At 40.1% G+C, this 21174-nt stretch overlaps 1 protein-coding gene across 18 annotated transcripts in view; it reads left to right on the top strand.

Moving 5' to 3' along the window:
• The window catches only part of ncoa2 (nuclear receptor coactivator 2), a 244572-nt gene that overhangs the window by 132728 nt on the left and 90670 nt on the right, over nucleotides 1-21174 (top strand). The window lies entirely within an intron of this gene.

Here is a 21174-nt window from a genome sequence, read left to right as displayed (position 1 = left end):
GCAATTGTTGAGAAAAATCAAAATGAAAAATTGAATTGTGTAATTGAACTTATTAAATCTCCCAAAGTGCATGTATTAATATTTTATGATGTTGTGCTTTATATACTATGAGCTGATTAAAGCACCAAGTGAGTTACGATTTATCTATTGCTAGTTTAAAAAACAGCTTCAATTTTTATTTTCCAATATGTTGCTGCAAGTAATTTACTTGAAGTGCATATTTTTAAAGATTTGAGGAGATGAAGATTTCTTTATGCGATGTAATCTACCAATAATTAAAATCTTACTGCTAATTGAGATTGGCAAACATTCTTGAATTTAGCAATAATCGTCCTAAACAAAATCTAGCATGTAAATATTCATAGGATATTGCTCTTTCAAAAAATCTTGTCAAATTTAATAGAGATTAACTCTTTAAATTATGCAAAGTACAGATGGTCAATGAGATTACGGAAAGCACAGAAATGTTAAGATGCATTTGTTTTACTATTGCACCATTATTAAACTTGATGACTCATTTGAAATCACTGATATTTGCTATGCCCCTTCCTGTTGCTGTGCCAGTGCATTGATAACACACATGCACAATATGTATGAATTAACTCTTTCACGTCAATTTGGTAGCCACTATTTTCTTTCATTGATTGAGACTAAAAGGCTGAGTCTAGCAGAGACTAACCTGTTGTGTTTAGAAGAACCACAACCTATTACTTAATTATACAACAGTTGTACGAATGCAGTCATAATCTACTCTGTAATGATCAGCAAACTAGCTTTCTGAATCTGTTTCAATCATTATTTTGGTCATTGTAATTTTACTCAGGTTTGCTTATTTATTTTTTGCTCATCTCATGGCAGTGACTTTTAATGGATTTTCATTTATGACTGGACAACTTTTGCTATCAATTTGATTGAAGTAGAAATCTAGTTCGAGATGTTCCTGGGGTGCTACATTTCTATTAATGTTGAAATCATAGACTGAACCTGCCATCTTCCTGGTTGCATAATGAATTAGTGGTTGCTCATTGTACTATTTGGAGTTGTAAGCACGCCATAAGGGGAACATTAAAAGGAGTTATAAAAACTGTAGATCTAGGGTCACTAATGAAGTTAAATGATGTGATTGTTATGGCTGATGAATTCTTCACTATTATCTTGGGTAGTATTGCACAAAAATATAGTTTTGAAGGCATTGGTTTAAATGGAAAGACAGGTTTTGATATGGGGGAAAAAATACGAATGATCGTGAGCTTCCTTTTACCTCAGACTTGCCTAGTAACAAAAATAATTCTTTTTAATAGCAACTGCTTTTCATTTCCTACCAAGTTACACTTCAACCAATAACTGGATGATTTTTTTTAATTTGGAGGGTGTAATTTTCAAATGCAATCAAAAGAAATGTAACATTTTACATTGAATATTAAAAATGTAAAGGGAGAGTATTTTAGTATCCTGGCTGAATCTTAATTATCATGGTTACCCAAATCAGTTACTGATATCCAGGTACTTGAACCATTCATTGGTGAAAAGGACTATTTTTTCAAATCCAATTTCTCACCTTATTGACAAGATCATTTGGGTAACATTGTTCATGCAATAATTAACTGAAATGCATGTATAATTGATATTTATGTTTTATATATAAGATGAGCACATACATAAGAATACATCTGTACTTAGATGATAGAGGAGAGAAAATTCAGGAGACCAGTGTTTTAGAACTGGATTTAATGCATGCAAGTGGTGATAATTCAAATAACATGATGAGTGTGAGAATACTGTACAGAATCAGAATTCAATTTGGATTTGTAATGGCACCAGATAATTTTAGGTTGCATGCAAGCATATTATTGAGCAACTTGATCTATTTCGCCTTTGGGGATAGGCTACATATTGAAGGAAAGCTATGCTGTAATGTTTTGGTGAAGCATTGTTCTTACAGTACTGTGTCTCTGTTGCAGTATTTTATTTATACAGCTGGTCTCATGCCTTTGTAGTACCACAAATATTAACTGCAAATTCCTTCTAATGGAGTTATTGGAAAAAATTAATGCAGCAGTTCGAAGATTGCTCCATGAAGAGTGCCTGTTGTCTGAAATTTAATATTGTAGACAATAATTAGGATGTTTCTGCGTGTTTCAAAGCCACTGCTATCCATTTGCAGGCTAATGTGTTATCCCACAGTCTATCCCAATGGCATCCTGAAGTGTCTTTTAAGCATAAAAAATTCATGTGGATGATCAGCTTTCAACCTGTAAGTGGAATTTAGTTTTATGCTTCTGACTAATGCATCCATTTTTGAACCATTAAAGCAAAGTATATGTTAGAAGGGTAACTCAGTTTTAAAAAAATGGAAGTTAAAGTATGGAGTACTTGCAGAAGGATGAGATCTAAAGTAAGGAATGCTATTATAGATCCTAATCACTGTTAACTTAGGAAATTAGCATTATAAAATAACATCAACAACATCAGTCCAGTTGTACCTCTGTAGTCTTGGGTGGCATTATCCTTAAAACCATCAAATCAAGTTTAAGAACACAGTAAAGGGAATAGGATTAATGATGCACAAATTGCTGCATAAATAAAAAATGAATAGTTTGTATTTTTGTGCACCAGTTTTTGTTTCAAGAGTGTCAGTAATTGTCAACTTTAACATTTTTAGTTTCTCTAATGTCAATGTGATGCTGAGCCAGATGGACCAAGAATGTCTGAAGGGTTCTAACCCAAAACACTTTGTCTATACATTCCCTCCACAGATGATGTCTGACCCGCTGAGTTACTCGAGCACTGTGTTTGACTCAAAGTTCCAGCATCTGCAATTCTTTGTGTCTCTGTACATAGGAAGATGTAGTTTAGAACCTGAATCTGCACTAATTTCTCTGATTCATTTGGGCAGGCAGTAGGACAACTGTTATTGTTTCAAAGACTCTTGGTTTGAAGGAGGAAATCAACTAGTGTTTCCACTTGCACTGAGGTGCAAATTGTAAACCACCTCTCAGCTACAGGTCATGTTTGATCCTGAACTCGCAACCTATCTGTGTGCAGTTTGAGCATTATCTCTGTGGTTTCCACCCATATCTGGAAAAACCTGCAGGCTGATGGTCAATAGACCACAGTATATTTCCCCCAAAATTTAACTGAATGATAGAATCTTTGAGGATTCTCGTTGTACCCCTGGGTACAATGACAATAAAGATATATTGTATTGAGTATAGGAGTAAAGAGTTCCTTTTGCAGTTGTATAGGGCTCTGGTGAGACCACATCTGGAATATTGTGTGCAGTTTTGGTCTCCTAATTTGAGGAAGGACATCCTTGCTATTAAGACAGTGCAGCGAGGTTAATCCTTGGGATGGCGGGACTGTCATATGAGGTAAGATTGGAAAGACTGGGCTTGTATTCACTGGAGTTTAGAAGGATGATTGGGAATCTTATACAGACGTATAAAATTATGAAAGAACTTGACAAGCTAGATATAGGAAAAATGTTCCCAATGTTGGGGGAGTCTAGAACCAGGGGGCACAGTCTAAGAATAAAGGGGAGGCCATTTAAAACTGAGGTGAGAAAAAAAAAATTCTCCCAGAGAATTGTGAATTTGTGGAATTCACTGCCACAGAAGGCAGTAGAGGCCAATTCACTGGATGAATTTAAAAGAGAGTTAGATAGAGCTCTAAAGGCTTGTGGATTCAAGGGTTATGGGGAGAAGGCAGGCACAGGTTACTGATTGTGGTGATCAGCAATGATCACAATGAATGGTGGTGCTGGCTCGAAGGGCCAAATAGCCTCCTCCTGCACCTATTTTCTATGTTTCTAATCGGGAGGGGGGGAATTGATGGGAGTGTGGAAAGAACAAAATGGGACTAGTGTAAATGGTTGCATGATGGTCATTGCAGACTCTGTGGGCCGAAGCGCCTGGTTCTATGCTGTGTACTCTGTCAATCGTTCCTGCCGGAAGTCCACAATTAACTCTAAAGAAGTCCCGACCAGAAAAGTCACCTGTTTGTGTTCTCCAGTGATGCTGCCTGAGCCGTTAAGTTAGTAGCACCATTTCCCTGTTTGGGCCATATCCCCCTTACCTTTTGGATCCTTGTATTTATCCAAATTTCTTTCAAACATTGTAATTGTACTCACCTCACCATTTACATGAGGCAGCTTGTTTCGTGTACCCACCACTTTATGTGGAAAATGTTGCCCCCCTCGGATCCCTTTTAAATCTTTCCCCTCCCATGTTAAACCTACACACTCTAGTTTTGATCTCCACTGCTGTGGGAGAAAAAGACCGTGACCATTACCATTACCATTATGTAGGCCCCCATGATTTTTATACCACAGCGTGGACACCTACCAGCCTCTTGGGCGCCGAAGTCACAGCCTATCCATTCTGTCTTTGTGACTCAAACCCTCCAGTCCTGGTAACATTCCGGTGAATCATTTCTGCATTCTTTCCAGCTTCATGCCATTCTTCCAACAATAAGTCAAGCAGAAATGTAAACAATATTCCACCAATGACTTGTACGATTGCACAATGGTGCACCATCTCTTGAACATGGTATGCTGACCAATGAAGGCAAGCAGGCCAAACACCTTTTTTTAACGCTGTCTATCTGTGTCTCCACTTTCAGAGATCTATGTACTTGTACTCGTAAGTATCTCTATACTGTAGCACTCTCCAGGGCCCTGCCATTTACTGTGTACATCCTCCCCTGGTTTAACTTACCAAAATGCAAAATATTGGTCTTGTTTTGAGTTAAATTCCAATTGCTATTCTTTGGCAAACTTCTCCAACTCATCTAGATCCTGTTGCAATCTTAGATAACCTCCTCACTGTTCAATACACCACCAATTTAGTTTCATCTACAAACTTACCAAATATGTAGCAAAACATTGTCATCTAAATCATTAATATAGATGACAAATAATAAGGGGGCCAAGTACTGATCCCTTTGGCACACACTGGTCGCGGGTCCCTGTTGGACTCATTTACTTGTGTAAAATAATGACCCGAATTTTGCATTGACCATGAATATTTACTGTATGTTATGGAGTAAATCAGATAATGACTTCATTATAAATGTGGAGATCGGGAATTTGGAAGCAGTACCAAAACTTTCTAGAAGTCATGGCGTTGAAGCACATGAAGGGTGTGAACTTGCCTTTTAGCTATCCATTCAGCAAGGCAGAAAATGGTAGATTGCCCGTTGAAGTACAATTGATTTTTTTAATACTAGGCAAAGCAAACGTTGACACCATAAATTTACTTTTACAAACTTGGAGCCTTATTCTTTCTCATTTTAGTTATTGTTTGAAAATTTTATAAATTATATAAGTTTATATACTTTTTATTCAAGGCCTCGTCTATTATGCCCATTTTTCCTTCCTTTTGTTTTTCTCTGTAAATACTCTTGAATAAATTAATCAGATTTTTACTTCCTAGATGACAAATCTCAGTGATAAATCTTCAATCCGATTCAAAGATATATGGTTTCATCTTGCTTTGTCCACGCATGCCTCTTATCTTCTGTAAAAAGGCTGTCTTGAAATAGGTCTGTAATCAGTAAACTAGTGCACAAAAGCTCATTAAAAGTCTTTGGGCAGCTGAAAGTGTAATGAACAGTACATACTCCTTTGAATGCAAAATCTAGCCAATTGACTCCTGGGGTGGGGTACTAGAAGGTGCCTGGCATACTGATGATGTTTTAACAAGAATTCAATGCCTTCAGACGAGTGGAGAAAATAGGCAGGCAAAAGGCCATTTATTTTCTGATTCTGCCCCACAAGTAAGTAAGTAATTGTGCATTTTAAAAAGTTGAACACTTAGCATCATAGCATCAAGATTACTGGTTGTGCTATAAGCAAAGAAATAGTTCTGGAACATATGGCATAAGTACAGTAAAACCAACAGTGAAATTAAAGATAGACGCAAAATGTTGGAGGTAACATCTCCGGAGAGAAGGAATAGGTGACGTCTTGGGTCGAGACCCTTCTTCAGACTGATGTCAAGGTGGAGAATATTAGAGGAAGTAGGTTATGGTAAAACTATATAAAGCATTAGTTAGGTGCTAATTAGAGAACTCTGCGCCGCACTGTTCTGATCACCACACTGTAGGAAGATGTAATTGCAGGGAGAGAACACAGAGGAGATTCACCAGAATGGAATGTTTCAGCTGTGGAGAAACTGGGCAGGCCGACGGAGAGAAGGTGTTTGTGTGCGAGCGATAGTTAGTGGCATTTGAAGAAGTGTTTTTTGTTTTTTTTTAAAGCACTGCATGAGGAGGTACTGGAGGCAAGTACTCACAAGATTTAGCAAGTATTTAGAGGAGCACTTGAAATGTTATGGCATTGAAAGCTGTGGGCCAAGTGCAGGAAAGTGGTATGAGTATAAGGTAGACACAAAATGCTGGAGTAACAGCGGGTCATTAAATGTCCAGGTTTGAGCAAAGATGGGAGTTGGGATATCTGTGTTTATCACTATAATTTGGCATTCTTTCTAAATCTAATCATTTTAACGCTGGGATTTCCACATTTTGAACTTACACAATGGAACTCTGTACATGATCAGTGGGTATTGGCCCAAAGGCTCTTATCGATTGCGTTGCCAGAGGTCTTTGCTGACTCACGTGGCATGATGGAAATTATCTGGATCTACTGGTGTCAATGTCGAGGAAAGTGGAAGCCAGATTCTCAATGGTGCAGCCCTCCACACATTGGAGTCATTATGCTGGGAGGAGGGAGCAGCAAAAATGGCATACGCCACAATGTGGCTAAAAAGAATTGAAAGCTGGCCAAACCACGGCCACAGGTCCAACAGACTTCAAAATTAGAAATATTTTTGAACATTCAGCAAATATTATTTTGTCAGAGATCAAATATTAGTAATTAAGGAAAAAAGTGAAAGCACTTAAAGAATTTCAAGCATTTAAAATGTGTAATTCAAAGAATAGTAACTTACCTTAGGCTTGTATACACTGGAATTTAGAAGTAGGCTTGTATACACTGGAATTTAGAAGGATGAGAGGAGATCTTATCGAAACGTATAAGATTATTAAGGGATTTATTCACAAAATGCTGGAGTAACTCAGCATTTTGTGAATAAATCGATTTGTACCAGCATCTGCTGGTTATTTTCTTATAAGATTATTAAGGGGTTGGACACATTAAAGGCAGGAAACATGTTCCCAATGTTGGGGGAGTCCAGAACAAGGGGCCACAGTTTAAGAGTAAGGGGTAGGCCATTTAGAACTGACATGAGGAAAAAAAATTTCAGCCAGAGAGTTGTGAATCTGTGGAATTCTCTGCCTCAGAAGGCAGTGGAGGCCAATTCTCTGAATGCATTCAAGAGAGAGCTGGATAGAGCTCTTAAGGATAGCGGAGTCAGGGGGTATGGGGAGAAGGCAGGAACTGGGTACTGATTGAGAATGATCAGCCATGATCACATTGAATGGCGGTGCTGGCTCGAAGGGCCGAATGGCCTCCTCCTGCACTTATTGTCTATTGTCTATTCAAATGAATGTTTCTCGTGCAGGCTTTGGGGCTGATTCGCTGGCATAAGTGCTGAATTCAATTGGAGCACAACTGAGAAAAGGCTGGCAAAGAGCATCTGGAAAGTTCAGAGCTTGCGTCCTTGCCAGTTTAGAGATACAGGGTGGAAACGGGCCCTTGGGCCACTGAGTCCACACAGACCATCGATCACCCATACACAAGTTCTATGTTATCCCAGTTTTGCATTCTACATACACAAGGGGTAATTTACAAAAGCCGAATAACGTACAAACCATGTGTGTCTTTGGAATGGGGGAAGAAACGGGAGTATCCGGAGAAAACCCACATGGTCACAGGGCCAGCATGCAAACTCCGTACTGACAGCACCGTTTGTCAGGATCCCACCCGGGTTTCTGGCCCTGTAAAGCAGCGCTCCGACACTGTGCACACTTGCATATGTACAGATAAGAATCAACATTTGTACTGGGAAATGTTGGTTGTTCCAATTTGTGCTGTCCGCATTTCCTAAGAATATTCGGTCCTTGTGAATTATACAGTTACTGAAATGTTGTTCTGTGATGTCTTCATCTTCATAGTAATTTGGGATGAGTGGTATTTGCCGTTCTTTCATCACAGTCTCCCCTTAAAATTCCAAGAACTGTTGCTAATTATGTATTTATTTTTCTTACCAGACATGTGTTGAAAAGTGATGCATTAACCTGGCATTTAAAAGATCCATGTGACTTTATCACCCTCTGTTTCATTTGTGGGTTCTATTTTTGAACCTTCTCCATCCTGTCTGCGTTAGAGCTTTTCATGGAGCTGATGCTTTGTTCAGGAAGAAGACGGCAATGTTTAACTCTGAATTCCGCCTCTAATTTAGTTAATGGATCTCTGTGAGTTGCCGATGAAGGACTGGAAGTTTTGACTTAGTTGCAAGGCTTTGTTAAATGAAGCATGGTAAGGGTTAAAATGTTGTGCTCAGTGCAAGAGGAGTGAACAGCAAATCTCCAATGTTTAAAACAACTGAAAGGGAACTTGCAGTTGCCTAATGCCTTTACGTGTTGGATGTAACTGGACAAAAATGTACTTGGACCCTAGGCCGAGATACCACAACAAGTGGCTAAAAGCTTGACTGTAAGAAGGAAGTGAATTCCACAGTGTCCAAATAGCTGATGGAGGTGGTTTTAATGAAGTGGAGACATGCGCAAAATGTCAGAACGGCAGGTTCTGAGGAGGTTGTGACAACTTTTTAAATGTCTGATTTAGCAATTTAAATTGGAGCATAGGTTGCCAATGTAAATCAGCGATGCATGTATTTGGGGTGAGCAAGATTATGAGAGATTGATCATGCTCTTTGGGTCACAATGTTCGTACTAACCATGATTCTAAATTAAATGAATCTCATCTGCCTACACGCATGGTATATATCCCTCCACTCCCTGTATCTGTCTAAATGCATCTTACAGGATGTAGTTGGTGGGGAATTGAATGATAAAACCTAAAAATGGAGGATATGGTCTTTACTAAGAACGTTTTGAAATAGTTGGTATTGGAGGCAATTAAAGCATGGGTAAAGATTACTTTAACCGTTTCAAAATGGTTGAGATTTTATTCCTAGCCTGTTATTTTTCTACTGTGGAGATCATTGCAGCCCAGTGAATGGGGGTGCAAATCCATTGAGCTGAAATGTACTTGCCTTTTGCTGAGTGAGGTGCCTTTGTGGAGCTGTGCATTCCTGACTCGTGCCTGTGCATTGCAGTGAGTAAGCCAGGAATTTGATCTCTTGATGCGGCACTGGATCCTGCAGAGGATCTCTGAATGGAGCTCAGCAATGCTGAGGTGAGAGGCTGGATGCAAAGTGTTGTCAAGACCCAAGCTTAGCATAGCGCAACTAAATATCTTGTATTTCTTTGCATAACGACATACATGACTTAAATGTGTTTTGAAATTGTTTTTATGGAAATAATTGTTTGACATGTTTTAAATATCTCCGTTCGCTAGAAGTATTTGAAACACATTTTAGATTTTAGATTTTTTTTAGAGATACAGCGCGGAAACAGGCCCTTCGGCCCACCGAGTCCGCGCCGCCCAGCGATCCCCGCATATTAACACTATCCTACACACACTAGGGACAATTTTTACATTTACCCAGTCAATTAACCTACATACCTGTACGTCTTTGGAGTGTGGGAGGAAACCGAAGATATCGGAGAAAACCCACGCAGGTCACGGGGAGAACGTACAAACTCCGTACAGACGGCGCCTGTAGTCAGGATCAAACCTGAGTCTCCGGCGCTGCATTCACTGTAAGGCAGCAACTCTACCGCTGGGCCACCGTGCCGCCCTGTGGCTTTTTTGTGGCTTTGAGGGCAGTGACATGGCCATCACATTGTCCCTGGGTGAGAATTCGGGATCCACGACTGAGACCGAAAGTGACTTGCAGATCGCCATGCATTATGAGATGGCTAAGCCTTAAGGTTTCTGGACGCCCCAAGCTACAAACGTTCAGTACAGCTGCAGGGATACCACAGAAGGCAATCACAAGGCACAGATAGGGTTGGATCCTCCCTGTTCATTCTCTGAGTGCTAAATGGTCCAGTGTCATGGTTGCTGGCAGCCCTACTGAGACACAATATCCCATTCCTGGGGCTACGACCAGTGTCTCCCAGTGTGCTGTCAGTTCCACAAATAATTCTGTTTTATCATTGTTTCTGATGATTAATTTGCCAAAAACAATGTATTTGTAGCTTTGGGCTTCCAAAAATCTTCAGGTTTTGCTGCTGTAGCCATCTCACAACGCAAGGCAATCTGCAAGTGACTTTTAGTCTCAGTTGTGGATCCCGGATTTTCATCCATGTGGTCATTTGACAGCTCACTGCCCTCAGAGCCACAAATGGGCTTTAAGTACTTTCCAATCCCAGTGCCTGAGGCCTGGAACCAGGCTCCAACTATGAAGGGGTAGAATGGTGAGGAAGTGGGCAGGTCGATCCCCTTTACAGAATTTGTGCAGGTTATAAATACATTGATTCTGCTTTTAGCAAAGTAATCACTAAAACCAATGGTAAGAGGGAATTATTTGTAAATGCCATCTCTCCTTTGGTAGCCTTTCTGCAGCCGGGTCAGCGGCAGTAAGTGATTATGGGTACATAAGAGTTGCTTTGCTGTGAATTAAACAGCAGAAGTAAGGCTGGGCATTTTCAGTGTTTCTTTGGAACCTCAAAACAAGTCGTCGGAAAATATTACCTCAGTGCAAAGGCTGAAATATTATAGCTGACCACATGATGGTGGAGGAGGTTCACTATGTTTGAGGCTCTGCAGTTGAAGCAGATGAGAGAGGCAAACCAGCATTGCTGACTAATGAGATGGCATTTGTTCCTTTCAATATTTCAGTACTGTTGCAAGGACAGGAACTTGGGAGGTGGCATTGTGTTAAAACATGTGACGGTCACGAGGAGGTTGGTTTCCATGGGCTGGGGCTTTTTGAGGAGAGAGGCCAACGATGGTTTTGAAAGGTAAGGAGACAGCATCTGAGGAGAAGAAAACACATCTATCCAACTCTGGAGTTGAATCATGAATTTATTGATTGATGGAAGCAAGCAGAAGCTGCTCATTAAAGGGCAGCACAAGTTGTGCCTGGTGTCTCACAGCTCCAATGTGCTGGGTTCAATCCTGATCTCCCGTGCTGCCTGTATACAAGCAGCTTCCACATGTTTTCTTCACTCATTAAACTCACTGTTCAAGTCCAGTGCTGGATAGATGTAGTTTCTTCACATCAGATGCCGTCTCCTACCTTTCAGAGCCATGCGTGGAGTCGTAGTCTCTCTGTGACCATGTGCGTCTCAATGACCAGGTGCTCCAGTCCCTTTCCACATCCCAATGACAAAGCAGGTTGGTAGATTAATTGGTCACTGTAAATACCCCCACTGTAGGTGCGTGATGGGAGAATCAGAGTGGAATTGATGGAACTGAGAGGTGGAATCAGTTACAGTCAAATACGCACAGGAATAGCTGCAAAAGGATTTTTCCGGGAGCTGGCATGACTCGAGCTGAATGACCTCCTATGTAGTAAGAAAATATGAGACCTCAAGGAGCCAGTGCGAGGAGATAGAAACCAAATCAGAATTTAGCACCCGGCATTGCCGTAAAAATTGTTTTGTTTTTTTAATTGCTTGAGGTTTTAAAAAAAAATGATACTTGTAAAGGAGATTTTCATAAATAAGCTTTTTTCTTTCTTGCCTTATCCTGTGGCTGCCACTTAAAATATTTCAAAATTTACCTCTGACATATGTCAAGAGTTAATCATTTATATTCAATACTTCAATGCACTTCAATCTGATTGTTGGGTTTCTCCATTGTGTGGTGAATGCTCGTTTGTCTTAGTTACTGAATTGAGAGAACTGGGTCTGTCATAATCTCCACTGAGGAAAAAGAAATACATTTTTGAAACAATCATTGGTTTAGATTTCTGCAGGAAAATAACTGCAGATGCTGGTACAAATCGAAGGTATCACAAAATGCTGGAGTAACTCAGGAGATGCTGCCTGACCTGCTGAGTTACTCCAGCATTTTGTGATGCCTTCGATTGGTTTAGATTTCAGTGTAGAAACTCTGCTTTTGATAGTTATCTTCCCAGTTTCAATTTCTGTCAATCCGTGAATATTCCTAACATAAAATTTGTGGAAATTAGACAAAATTATTTTGATAATTTCCAATGCCATAAGATAGAATTTCTCAGATTGAAGCAGTGATCTCAAAATACTGTTTAAGACTTTAGAGTTACAGCGCGGAAATAGGCCCTTCAGCCGTGCTATCGCGCGACCGTACACTAGCACTATCTTACACGCTAGGATAATTTACGATTTTTACCAAAGAAAATTAACCTACAAATCTGCGTAGGCGATAAGTCAGCTACAATTAAATTCTTTGTTTCTACATCAGGGTATTGAAGTTTTGCTTTAAACATCAAATAATTATTGATGACCCCCTAAAGGATGTTATGATGGGCAGTGCAAATGATTGTTATTTCAATTCTTTTTAGTAACTATGATTGATTTTTACCTGTTTGAGTTGACATGGTTACTTGAAGGTATGTTTTGGTTTCCATTCATTTTTTTCTTCTCTCCCCTTCCCTATCATCAAACTAATTTTCTACAAACTGTTTAACTTAACTAATGGGATTTCCTCAAATTTGTTCCTTGTTTCCAATTTTATTACATTGTGCCAATTTATGATGCAAGACTGGTAGGATCTGGAATATGTAGGAAGGAACTGCGGATGTTGGTTTAAACTGAAAACTGCAGATGCTGGTTTAAAGAAGGGTTTCGACCCAAACTATCACCCATTCCTTCTCTCCAGAGATGCTGCCTGTCCTGCTGAGTTACTCCAGCATTTTGTGTCTCTGATCTGGAATGTGGCAGATTTGGTGTATCATCTTTCTTGGATAATACCATTGGGTAAACTTATTCTTTAGAGGGATTAGTGAGTGGTTTACCTTGACATAAGTCGGGCATTATTTTAACATTGCACATTTCTTTCTTGTATTTATTTATATAAAGTAAAATCTGCACCAAATCGAGAAGGAAAATATTATTTGGGACTTTGGTGTATCTATTTTTAGGATTTGGGTAGTGCAAATCTTATGATTTTTTATTTGTAGCAGAAAGTTAAACTTGCAGCAATTTTAGAAGGGAAGTATTTATTGTAGGGACTTCAGTATTTTTTATTTTTAAAGTTTGGATGCTGCAAAATTGAAGTGTTATGTCAGGAGAATGGAGCTGCAAAATATGAAGTTTACTCGGATAGCTTCCATTTATTAACATGGATGCATCTTTTTAAGATGAATATAGTTGACAAGGAGTTACTGTAGAAAATATGGCTTTCAGTCCATTAGCTATTGTCATTCCTTGGTATTGCATGGTGAGTCAAAATTAAGTGTTATCTTGAAGACCGGGATATTGAGCAGAACTGGAACCATGATGACAAATTTATTGTTCAACTGGAAGTTATGAAAAGGGAGTTGGGGATGCTAAAGAAGATTTGTGTTGGGAAAAGAAAGTGGTCAGAGGTTAAGGGTGATGGATAGTAAAGTGTTTGAGACTAAGATACAAAAGCCATTTATACTGGATCAGGAAAGAAAGGGTACAGTCAGGCTCGTGGTGTTACACTTTACAATTCATTGGTGTCACTGCGAGAAGCATGATGAAGATGTGGAATAGACAAGGGTTTCGTCATACAGAGAACTCTTACCGGGGGGAATCTCTATTGTCATAATAGAGTACGGAAGCTGACTTCAACTCGTGCCTGCCTCGGGAGTATCTATTACATGATATCCCTGTACCATTCCCAAAATATTAAACAATTTGTCTTAGCTGGAGCTAAGTGCTTTAACATAACACAAATTCTGAAACGGTTAATTTGAGTAAACTTTTTGTGGTACAATCAGAATAACATTGGGCACCAGATAGTCCGTGGAAACATTTCTAGTTTACTTGGAAGTCGTCCAGTGACATTGAATTGCATTTTCCAGATAGAATAATGAGAATCTCATTCATCAGTTATAGTGTTGCGATTCTATGTAAAAAGGAAGTTTAAATGTCAAAGTATATCATTTTATAAAAAAATATACAACTGTTGAATTATATGTATATAAAGAGGCTTTTTTTGCGACTTCTACATGCTTAACTTCTGAATAGCCCCTTCAATCACTGCAAATGTAATGTTCGCCTTCTGTCTTTCTATGGAAAGTAATGGAAACAGAATGTTGTTTAACATTTTTAGGAAATGGGTCGGCTAAATGAGGAAAGGTCTCCCAGCTTCTGGGTTTTTTTTTGCTCTTTGGATGAACTCTGAAATAGTTGTGAAGAAATTTGGAATTTTCAAGGATCTGAAATATGAACTTTGGATTTGAATAAGTTGTAGATTAGGAATCGTGGGTTTTGACTTCTATCCCACTTCTGCTGTGCCCTCATGTCCAGTTAGTAAATAATTACCATTGATGAGTTTTAAATCTTTGTTGACGGATTGTAAAATATTTTTGTAATTTAAGTGAAATAAATGGGTCTCTGGGAGGTTTGGATGGTCCTGCCTTTCCTGAACAAAAGAAGCCATTTCCAGGAGTTGCAAGGTTTTTTTTGTGAAGGTTATGGTGCCCCAATGCAGACGAAATATATGAATACATATCGAGATGCGATGGTTTGTCATGTTAATGCGAGAATTTGGAAAGCGATTGTGGAAAATTGCATTGTGTGTTTATAAAACAGCTGTTGGTAAATGTGCCCACTGATATTGTCTTGGGGCTCTTTGACTGGTAAAGCATTTATTACAATCAAAACAATCCCACTTGCACCCTCTGCTTTTCGTTTTGCCTTTTCGCCAATAAACATAAAACATCAAAGTGCAGAAAAAATCTGTTCATGTTGCTTTTGAAATTGCACAAAAATCAATTTTTTAAGGTCATAAACAATGTATGTTTATGCACAAATCTGATTCATTATCTTGTTATATAATTTCTTGATTTCTATTGGGAAGGAAAAGCTAATAGGTTTTTCAAGAAACTGCATAATCGAATCATTTTTTTTACAGTTTTATAAGAATTCATAAGATCTACGTAAGTGGAAGGCCTATTACTATATTTAGTTATGGAAAGAAAGTTGGCAATTTTGTGTGTAAAATAAAAATCATTTATCAGGAAGTTAATACTGAAGCATTTTGCTCATAAAGCAGCACACTGCCCTTGAAGAGTAGCTTATTTGTATCAGTCCGCATGCAGCTTCCCATTGAGTCACTCAGATAGGACAGATGTATTTGTCAATAGAAAGGAACTGCAGAGGCTGGTTTATACCAAAGATAGCCAAAATGCTGCAGTACCTCAGTGGATCAAGCAGCATCAGTGGAGAAAATGGAAAGGCGACGTTTCGGGTCGAGACCTTTCTTCAGACTGATTATAGTAGAGGTAGAGAGAGAGAGAAAAAACAAAGCATAATCACAGCCAGTAACAGATGACCTTAGATAAATAAGGGAAGTTCCCTGATGGGCAGATTGCTGGACAAAGGCTAGATATAGAAACAGGTGTGAGCCCAAGGGACGTGCTTGCAGAAGTTACAGTGTAAAGATTTTGTCCTACATTTCTTTTAAATGATTATTATACAGTGCCCACCATAATGTTTGGGACAAAGACCCATCATTTATTTATTTGCCTCTGTACTCCACAATTTGAGATTTGTAATAGAAAAAAATCACATGTGGTTAAAGTGCACATTGTCAGATTTTATTAAAGGGTTTTTTCGTACATTTTGGTTTCACCATGTAGAAATTACAGCTGTGTTTATACACAGTCCCCCTGTTTCAGGGCACCATAATGTTTGGGACACATGGCTTCACAGGTGTTTGTAATTGCTCAGGTGTGTTTAAATGCCTCCTTAATGCAGGTATAAGAGAGCTCTCAGCCAGTCTTTCCTCCAGTCTTTCCAACACCTTTGGAAACTTTTATTGTTGTTTATCAACATGAGGACCAAAGTTGTGCCAATGAAAGTCAAAGAAGCCATTATGAAACTGAGAAACACGAATAAAACTGTTCGAGACATCAGCCAAGCCTTGGGCTTACCAAAATCAACAGTTTGGAACATCACTAAGAAGAAATAGAGCACTGGTGAGCTTACTAATCACAAAGAGACTGGCAGGCCAAGGAAGACCTCCACAGCTGATGACAGAAGAATTCTCTCTATAATAAAGGAAAATCCCCAAACATCTGTCCGACAAATCAGAAACACTCTTCAGGAGCAGGGTGTGCATTTGTTAATGACCACTGTCTGCAGAAGACTTCATGAACAGAAATACAGAAGCTGCACCGCAAGATGCAAACTACTGGTTAGTTGCAAAAATAGGATGGCCAGGTTACAGTTTGCCAAGAAGTACTTAAAAGAGCAACCACAGTTCTGGAGAAAGGTCTTGTGGACAGATGAGACGAAGATTAACTTACATCAGAGTGATGGCAAGAGCAAAGTATGGAGGAGAGAAGGAACTGCCCAAGATCCAAAGCATACCACCTCACCTGTGAAACACGGTGGAGGGAGTGTTATGGCCTGGGCATGTATGGCTGCTGAAGGTACTGGCTCACTTATCTTCATTGATGATACAACTGCTGATGGTAGTAGCATAATGAATTCTGAAGTGTATAGATACATCCTATCTGCTCAAGTTCAAACAAATGCCTCAAATCTCATTGGCCGGCAGTTCATTCCAAAGCAAGACAATGATCCCAAACATACTGCTGAATCTTGTTCTGTGTGACTCTGACAAATACTTGCTGTGGTACTATCGTATATCCAATAAAAAAGGCTGGAAATCAGAGTCTGCCCTTGTTCTAGAGGCCAGAAAAGCAGCATGGAATTCGCCTAAGATACTGTATAATTTTGTTGGATTGCATTATAAACCAAATATATTGATGCACTGAAGCTGTTGGTGGTTGGCTGCACTGTGGAATCCAAATGCTCTGCAATCAGGGCATTTTGGTTGCATCCTTTTTGTTCTGTTGAATCATAGATATACAGATCGATCGTGCAAGATTTGATTCTCGTTGTATAGACACATTTGAAGACGGCACTTCATTAGTTTTGACTAACTAGATTTCCAGGAAAGAGCATGAATAGCTGGTATTGCTAGAGCTTCAGGTGAAGTTAGTTCGATATTCATATCATATGACATGCTAACAAAATGTAAGCAAATCTTTATCATCTGAGGAAATTTATCATACAACTGATGGGACAGTTGAATTGAGTTACCAGGCATTGCATGTTTTGATGTTTAGCTACATTACACACAAACCTGTTTCTTCAATAATTTGGGATTTTTGGTATGCTGTCTATCAATGTCACATTAGTTGAATGTATGAGCATGATCAGACTGTGAGACAAGAACCTTTCAGCTTGTACTGGTTACTTGTTTTAGTGTTCCAGCTTCAAAAAGATCTTTAATTTGGATTTGGCAAACAGCCGGGCATCAATTTAGACAGAGTTTATGCATGATTTTGCGCGTGGTCAATTTATTGTGGCCTTTTTCTCCATACTTTATATGGATTCACCTTTGCACAATGTGTCGTGATTTGTCATGTTTTATCTTGAATCAACGACTCCCCATACATACAGCACATGGCGTTTGCTTGCATAGCAGTTATAGGCAAGTAGACTACAAGGTTCAAGATTCAAGGGGTTTATTGTCATGCCAGTTCCACACATGGTACAATCTTGTGTGAAAACCTTGTGTTAGAGGATTTCGTTTAGTAAATTTAACATTAAATTATAAAGTGCATGCATTAAATTATAAAGTGAACATTAAATTATAGACAAAGAGTCCAGTTCAGGTGAGTTTTCAGTGCTGGTGGGTTCAGCAGCCAGATCGCCTGAGGGAAAAAGCTGTTCGAGTGTTTGGTGGTACAGGAGCTGATGCTCAGGTACCTTCTGCCTGAGGGCAACAGGCAGAATAGACCGTCGTGTGGGTGGCTGGGGTCTTTGATGATCCTCAAGGCTTTTCCAACACACCGCCTGGAGTAGATGTCCTGGGGGGAGGGCAGCTCGCACCCGTTGATGTGCTGGGCCGTCTGCACCACTCTCTGCAGGGCTCTTCGGACGTGGCTGGTGCAGTTGCCGTGCCAGGTGGAGGTGCAGCCTGTCCGGATGCTCTCCACGGTGCCTCTGTAGAAATCCCTGAGGACCTGGGTGTTCAGGCAGAATTTCTTCAGTCACCTGAGGTTGCACCATTTTTGTGATGGTGGAAATGTGGGTGGTCCAGGTCAGGTCCTCTGTGATGTGGACACCAAGGAACTTGAAGCTCTCCACCGCTACACTGTTGATGGTGATGGAGGGTTGCCCCCCCCCCCCCCCCCACCCTTTCCTGTAATCGACGATCACCTCCTTGGTCTTGTCGACATTGAGAGAGAGGTTGTTGGCCTGGCACCACCATGTCGGGGCCACTACTCCCTCTCTGTAGGCCGACTCGTACCCACGTTGGTGATCAGACCCACGACTGAAGTGTCGTCCACAAACTTGGCTTTGGTGTTGGTGTCATGTTGGGCCACACGGTTGTGTGGGGTGAGGGTGTACAGGAGGGGGCTGAGGACACACCCCTGAGGTGCGCCGATGTTGAGGGTGAGGGCTGTGGAGGTGTGGTCTCCGATCCTCACCTACTTGGGGTCAGCCTGTCAGGAAATCGAGGATACAGGTGCACAGATATCTGGTTGACATTGTGGAATTCTACATGGCATTGAAGAATGTGGGATCTAAGGTCTTCCTGATCTTTGATAATGCTCCAAACTACTCTGAAAGCCTTCAGGTTGTATGTCCCGCTGTGGAGAGGTTTTTAAGCAACTGAACACCACATCCCTCCTGCAGTCTCTTGACCTAGTTGAAACTTTTAAAGATCATTATACAATTTGGACTTGAGCTGCTTTGGACAATGATCTAACTTTGGGAGCGGCCAGATGCTGGAAGGATTACACCATGGCAGAGATATATTAAAAAAGACAGTGTTTCTGAATTAAATAACATCTTTCGCTATTAAACTGTGCTTAGAAATTTGTGAGATAAGGCAATGAATGATTTTTATCACCATGAAAATGAAACCTGTGGAAGGGATTGTGTAAGTGGGTTGTCATTTGTGGGTGATCTTCAGGCAGAGGAGCTGGAGGAGATGTCCCACACCACTCAGCTCGGTGAGGAGTCAAGCCCAAGTGAGGAGCAGGGAGGAGGAGAAGGACGTGATGCTGAGGCCAAGCAGATAGTGAAAACTCTTGATAAGGGTTTTCGAATGGCCAAAGTACTTTTTTTTTAGCTGAGAAATAAAATTCCAGAGAGAAGGCTCTTTGCCAGAAAGTTTATAAAGGCATTCAAAATAACACCAAACAACATGTTTATTTTACTGTATGCTAGAAAACAGTATCCAGTGAAAATATCAGTGACCTTCAATGAATGAGCGTACTTTTGTGAGCCCTGCACTGCAGTTAATGCTCCTTGATGTGTATGCAAAAGGTATATTCTTCACAAATGTTGGGTTCCTTATTTTGATGAAACTTTTCTCGACGAACTTCCAGTTACAAATAAATAAAAATATCTGCACTGTTTCCTCGGTGGATGTCAGGGCCTCCTTCATTCTCAGAAATATTTCCTTGGGTGGACTCTCCTGAGGTATGTCATGTTGGACACTCTCATGCTCACTGCCGCATTCCAGGTTAAGAAACCCTTGAGCAACTGGAGTAACAGCGGGATCAGACAGCATCTCTGGAGAACATGGGCAGGTGACGCTTCGAGTTGGGACCCTTCTTCAGATCGGCCCGAATGGTCTATCTACATTCTCCAGAGGTGCTGCCTGACTGAGATGCTCCAGCACTTTGTTTTTTGATCAACATTCCAGCAACTGAATTGCTCGTGTCCTAAGAAAACCCTCTAAACATACCTCCCTGACAATTGCTACCACAAATGCCATCTTTGTCAGAAATTCTTCTCTAGCTTTGTTACTCACTTTAGATTTGATGAGCAAAGGACCTCTTTCTGCAAGAGTTTTTCTGACTTTTCCAACTACTCAAATTTGAGGGGGAGGGGCATGCTAAGTCAACCAGGGAAATTCTCTGCGCCTAGAATTCTTTTTCTCTGTGTATAAACAATGCTAGTGGTGGTTCAGACCAACATGTTTATAATCTAACCAAATCCAAATTTCAGGTACAGTATGCGCTCCTACTGATGTGATTTGGGTGATCCAGGTGAAAGAGTAGGCTGTAGGTTTTATTTAGAGGCTAGGATGTACAATGGGTCTAAAACTGGGCAATGACATGTGGATGCAGACTTCATTTTTGCTCGGACTTTTCCTTTCGGACCTTGCACTGAAGAACTTCTAGCCAATGGGCTTTCTTTGCTGATAGGGTGTATTCTCTTTGCCAATGGAAGGTTTAAGGTAAAAAAAAGCTCGACATGGTTTTGCAACTGGATCTGCAGGTGAAGGCACAGATGTTTTCTCCAAAATCATGCCAAGCTCTACTTGGAGGATGGCACGGTTTATTCTTACGGTTTAATTAATAGATGTTTCTTGGAGTTATTCTCCACTTTTCCCCCAATATTAATCACTCTTTTTGGAGATGCAAGGAGACATCCAGCAAATTGTTCCAATTGTCCACTTTGTAGCCTGTAGCTTTATGAGGCTGGTTATTTGTGCGGGTGTTGGATGAAAACACGTTCCAATAGAAGTTATCAGGTAGCAAATTGCAACTCCCACTTTTACATTGCCTCAGCAGTGAGGCTAGAGTTTGCTAAGATTATTTTCAAACTGTGTGAGATAAACACCATTCTTTGCTTGACTTCGAGTGTAGTTCCTTGTATTTTTTAAATTGCATTATGGCCTCATTTTATTTTCACGCAAACATCTTCTGAAGGCAGGGGAGCATAATGGAGCTGTTGCCACTGAGTTGTTACGTGGGTGTGTTCTTGTCTCACCCCACACTTTGCTGCTTGTGGTGAGTTTAACACATTTCCCTGATAAGGAGAAAGGGTTTCACGTTTAAGGAGCAGCAATATCATAAAACATTTTTTTCACACTTGCCACCTAACAAGCTGGCTGGATTTTGAATTCTGCAAAACCATCTCCCTTCAGTCTTTGCCTTTACAACTTGAATCATTGCAAATATTCTCAAATCATTCTCTAATCCTACAGAG

The sequence above is a fragment of the Rhinoraja longicauda genome, chromosome 4 (assembly GCF_053455715.1).
Source record: "Rhinoraja longicauda isolate Sanriku21f chromosome 4, sRhiLon1.1, whole genome shotgun sequence".
Taxonomy (NCBI): Eukaryota; Metazoa; Chordata; class Chondrichthyes; order Rajiformes; family Arhynchobatidae; genus Rhinoraja; species Rhinoraja longicauda.
This window is presented reverse-complemented; position numbering and strand designations above follow the sequence as displayed.